Source organism: Peromyscus eremicus, chromosome 9, assembly GCF_949786415.1.
Source record: "Peromyscus eremicus chromosome 9, PerEre_H2_v1, whole genome shotgun sequence".
In the NCBI taxonomy this organism is placed as follows: Eukaryota; Metazoa; Chordata; class Mammalia; order Rodentia; family Cricetidae; genus Peromyscus; species Peromyscus eremicus.
In genome coordinates, this window is record NC_081425.1 from 69,156,408 (window position 1) to 69,162,407 (window position 6,000).

Genomic DNA, 6,000 nt, shown 5'->3' on the forward strand with positions numbered 1-6,000 from the left:
AATTCTAAATGAAGCCAAAACCAGAACCTGCTTTGAGGCACTCCTTTTACCCCCAATTCCTGCTTCATGTTTCATGCAGGCAACTAGACACCACAACATGCAGGCTCTAGCTACCCTATGGCAGGTTCATGGCATGCAGGCTTGACCTGCATGCAACATGGCAGATTCCAAGCCAAACAGTATGCTGTGTGGTGGATATAGTTTTTGTTAGTAAAAACAAACAAACAAACAAACAAAAAAGATTTCTGGGCTATATGCTGCTTTGACGGAAGCATAGACCCACTGCTTCCCAGAGTCAGTGGGAACATGGTTCCCAGAGCTGGCTATAAACATAGTTCTGCCATGTTGGGAAGCTGAGGTGGGCAGAGAATACTGCAGTTTAAAGCAAGAGGTTCATAATAAGACAAATTCAGATGGAATAGATTACATTGTGTGTAAAAGCATATGTAGGCTTGTAAGAGAGACAAAAAGAAATATATACAGTTATATAAAGAAATAGTTTTAAAAAGTAAAGTCTTTAAAGAGAAAGTAAAAGTAATATAAAAATAAGCCATGTAAAGATGGATATTACACAGAGAATCTGGATTGTGTTGTTTTGGTATTTTTAACTACAGAGAGACATTTTATTGTAAAGGCTGCTGAGTTAAACCAATATGTATATTTTAAAGGTACCTTGATTTCAAAATTTAGATGTAAGGATATGTTGCTTCAGAAAGGAGGCTCTGCTTTTGTTTCCACAGAAAGCTGGAGGCTATGAATTTGTTCCAGATTAAGATACATCTGGTTTGACCAGCCAAGATCCCCTGAAAGGTCTCCAATGACACCACGGTCCAGATGATTCAACTTCCAGAACGGTTTCAAGGCAATTGGCTCAGACAATACAGCCTCACAGACTATCCCATAATCCTAAAATTTTCTTTATGTCCCCATATGAATACAGCACCCTCATCCAGCAGGAAAGTAGTATGAGAAGCTACGCCCAAATTCCCAAATATACCAAGCTGGCTTGGGAGATGGAATTGGCTCACTCCTTCTCTAAAACCAAGCATATTTGCTAAAAGAAAAGGTTGAGAGATATTCTGTCCAATATCAGAAGAATTGGGACAGAGAAAAACCAATATTTTTATTTAAAGCAGGTTGATTATAAATGCAATCTCTTTCTAAAGAAGAAAAGGGGATAGTATAGATTTATAGGATGAAAGGGTAGATTAATAAACCTACTTTTAAAGAGCAACAACTTGTTTATAAATGTTTTATGTTTATGTAACTCATTTAGTTGTAATGGATAATTAATAATTAGTCTTCTATGATAGTCAAACTTATAGTCATGTTAAGTTTTCTGGGTATACATAGATATAATTCAATTAGGTAGGTAATCTTCAAACACTTCAAAAACCTAAAGAATATGGCATTTTAAATGTTTTAAAAATTTAGACTTTCTGGACAGTGAGACATGTCTGCTCCTGGCAGCAACAATTTACTTCAGAGAGGAGGATGGGAATCGAAGATACTCTATATGGAGTTTATCTTCTTCTTGGCAAAAATAGCCATTTGAGCAAGAAACTGGACAAAAATTGCCTGGACTCTTTGATTGACTGGACATGCAGGACTCATAGGAAGATGACCACTGAACTTTGCTTGGCAAAATGGTCTTTCAGGTTCCTGCTTCGCAGAGGAAACTACCAGACATTTTACAGGACACAGAGAGAAGTGATTGAGAGAGTAGGCCTGTGGGCTGAAGACAGATGCCCTAATATTACAGAAGAACTTTGAATGACTGTCCAGGCTGCCAGCTGTCTCTGTCTACTCTTGCAAGACTACCAAAAGTTGCTTGTATCCTTCTCCTGTTTCTCAGGTAATAGTATATCCTTCTGAGGTCTTTGATGTAGTTGAAGACTAGATAGTTATAATCTCCTTAGTTAAGATAAAAGATAAGCTAGATATGAAACCTTAGACTCACAAATATAGGATAGATAGGATATCTTCTTTAATTTTGCTGAATACAAATAGACTAGATATTATAACTATAATTCTTGCTTGATAATTGTTTTGTTATATGTAATTTTACTATGTTAAAGTTCAAACCTTCCTTTTTGAAAAAAAGTAAAAGGGAAGTGCTGGGGATGACTTTCTGTATGCTGTGAATGTATTGCTCTGATTGATTGATAAGTAGAATGCTGATTGGCAAGTAGCCAGGCAGGAAGTATAGTATAGGTGGGATAAGCAGAGAGGAGAATTCTGGGAACTGGAAGAGTGAGTGAGGAGACACTGCCAGCTGCCACCATGCGAAGCAAGATGTAAAGTACCGGTAATGCACAAGCCACATGGCAACTTGTAGATGAATAGAAATGGGTTAATTTAAGATATAAGAACTAGGTAGCAAGAAGCTTGCCACAGCTATACAGTTTATAAGTAACATAAGTCTCTGTGTGTTTACTTGGGTCTGTGCAGCTACAAGCCTGAGCAGGACTGGAGAAAACTCCAGTTACACTGGAATTAAAAGAAAATGGAAATACGGCACAATAAACCACGGGGACACAGTATCAACAATTCAAGAGAAAAACATAGTTCTAAGTCTCTAAATTAAGAAAGAACCAGAGAATAAGGAAGTATGTTCCTGCCCAGCACCATGACGGACTGAGCAGGCCAAGAGACCCACACTCAGGCCTGCCCTGGGCTTTGGGGAGAAAACATGGGTCCTGGGCAGATGGGGCACTTTTATGGTGAGCAAATATAATGCTGTGTTATGGGAGGGAGGGAGAGAGGGGAAAGAGTGGTGCATTTCCTGTGGACAGAAGCATATCTGAAGAGGTGAAAGAGATAAGGAACCAGATGAGGTGGGTGGCTTGATTGCCAACCATGCCATGGTGATGTCTGTACCTGGGCTGCTGCTAGGGCACATGTCTAGTTTGATGGCCTTGATGTTGATATCTGAGGCTCCTGATACCACCAAACACTGAGAGGATAGGGCTGTAGAAAGCCCTTCACTGCCTGTAACAGTAGGGAGAACTGGTGCTGCCCCTCATTAGATGAAGCACTTAGGACAGAGGATCCTCCATCTCATCTGGGCAGCACATTAGAGCTGACCCTGTTCACAGGGTTATGGGCAAGCAGACCCTGAGGGCATGAGAATGGCAGAGCAGGTCATGCCCCTGTCATCTACTATGTGGTGGCCTGGGTGAGGGAAAGATGTCCTCTTCCCCTCCCTTTAACACCTGCAGCAGCTGGGGCATCTGACCCAATCCCTAATCAACTGCAGCACTTAAGATTATGGGCCCTGCACCTCACCTGGGCAGCACAGTGGAGTTGACTCTGTAGACATGGGCACAGGGGAGTTAGCTCTGAGGGCATGAAAGGGGCATAGCTGGTACTGGCTCGGCTTCCTCATCTGTGTTGGTGTGGTTGGAGTGAGAGAAAGATGCCCCAACTTGCCCCTTCCACTTCCAGATGATGAGAGAGTTGACTGACCCTCCCATTTATCAGCTGCAACACTCAAGAAAGCAGGCCATGCACCTCGTTTGGGCCCAACAGCAGAGCTGATCCTGTTGACAGGGGCACAGGTGAGCAGCCCCAAGAATGTAAGCATAGGAGATCTGGTCTTGTCCCACACCTGCCATATGGTGGTGCAGGTGAAGGAGAGACACCCCCATCCTGGCCCCCACCCCTTGATGCCTATGACAGGTGGGAGAGCTGGCCCTAAGATAATAAGGGTGGGAAAGTTGTCCCTGCCCCTCACCAGCTGCAGCACTCACCAGCACAGGGCAACAACAGGATATCCAGGAGGAGTCCCAGTGAGGACCCAATATCGATTGAGTAGCAGAAACAGAGACCTCAAACTAGAACAAAGACTCTTTACAATGAACACATATCCATAAAAATATATGGATAAAAGAGTTACTGTATGATTCACTATATCACACTACAACTTCTGTGATGAGATTTTTTTTCTTTTTTTCCTCATAAGTGCTATTTTATGTTAATTGGGGGGGTTGCAAGGGCAGAGGGTGGATACAAGGAAACGAGAAATAAACGGGATCAAGATGCATGATGTGAAAGACATGAAGAACAAATAGAAAGAAAGAAAGGACCAGAAAGAGCACAAAGAAATGACTTAATGATGCAAGTCATGATTTGGAAATTAACCAAGTTCAGTAGACAAGAAATAATAAAAATCAAAGCAGAAATTAATAAAATAGAAACAAAGAAAACAAGGAGGGGACCTTTAACTGATGTTGATGGAAGGAGAGCAATAGAGAGAGAGAAGGGAAGAAGAAGGAATAAATAACACCAGGTATTTTTTAAAAGCCATAGGAGCACTGCGTGCAGTGGCACACATTTTAATCTCAGTACTTGGGAGGCAAAGGTGGGTGGATCTCTGTGAGTTTGAGGCCAGTGTGGTATACAGAGTGAGTTCTAGGACATCCAGAGCTACACAATGAGACTTTGTTTCAAAATATGTAAATAGCCATAGGTGATCATATTTTGCATTCTGCTGTGGAATAATGCTTTTGTATACTGGTTTAATAAAATGCTGATTGGCCAGTAGCCAGGCAGGAAGTATGGGTGGGATAAGCAGACAAGGAGAATTCTGGAGGAGGAAGGCTGAGTCAGGAGATGCCAGGCTGCTGTCCAGGAAACAGCATGTAATGGCACACAGGTAAAACCACAGAACATGTGGCGACATATAGATTAACAGAAATGGGCTGAGTTTAAGTGTAAGAGCTAGTCAGTAGTTAGCCTGAGCTAATTGCCAAGCAGTTTTAATTAATATAAGCCTCTGTGTGTTTACTTGGGCCTGAGTGGCTGTGGACCGGACAAGACACAGGAACTTCCAGCTACAGTGTACATCTAAAATAATGTATAGTATATGTAAATATATTACATATCACACACACACACACACACACACACACACACACACACACGTTAAGTATTCTACTTGAGATGGTAATACACCCCCAAGAGCCTATCTAACACAAACCTAGTGCCATGGATGAAAATCCTAGTTCCAAGTTGTTAGTTAGGGGAGTCCAAGAGTTCCCCCAAACAGTATAGGATATTACAGTTGCCTATAGCTGCTTCCCAGAATTTAAAGCTAAGTCCCTATTGTTAAAGACAGTGGAAGGTACTCTGTAAGCTGCCAGAACCAAAAGCAGTCAATAGTTGTACCTTTCTGTAAAGATTTTGAACAATAGCAGTGACCAGTGCAACAAGATATTCCCAAAGACTCAGTAATGGCGGTCATATCTTGGTGGTAACGAACAGCCATCTAATTGTACTCAAGGCCCACAAGTTAAGAGGGAATTTTTGTCTGGCACTGTAAACCTAGCAAACTTCTGGGATTGGGGAGGCCATGGAACCTAGAGGGAAGCCTACCACTGCTGCTTTCCTCAACCCATATAAAGTCTAACTACATTCTAAATACTTACCCTTATGCCCACAGATAAGCACAGAATTCATCATCAGAGAAGCTTCTTTTTGCAGCAGGTAGAGGATACTACAAAGATCCCCAACAGGTAAAAATTCAGAGACAACTGAACATAGTTTGTCCAAACCCAGCTGATGTATCTACAACACAATTCTACAACTAAGTCTCAGGGATCGGGGTGATGGAGGGGAAAGAAAATTTGTAAAAGCCAGAAGACCAGAACAACCAATATGGGACTGTGTCCTCTGTATTTGAGAAAGAAGATGCACCCATTAGCAAGTCATGGAGAGCAAGCCAGTAAGCAGCACCCCTCCAAGGCCTTTGCATCAGCTCCTGCCTCCACGATCCTGCTCTGTTTGAATTCCTGTCCTGACTTCCCTCAATGATGGACTGTTATGTGGGACTGTAAGCTGAAATAAACCCTTTTCTCTCCAAGTTGCCTTTGTCCATGGTGTTTCAGCATAGCAATAGCTACCCTGACTAAGATAAATGGTCATTTTGATAAAGGAACAAGAGATTATGTATAGATATAAAAATGATAGTAACAGCAAGCGAAAGCATCAGTGTGTCTA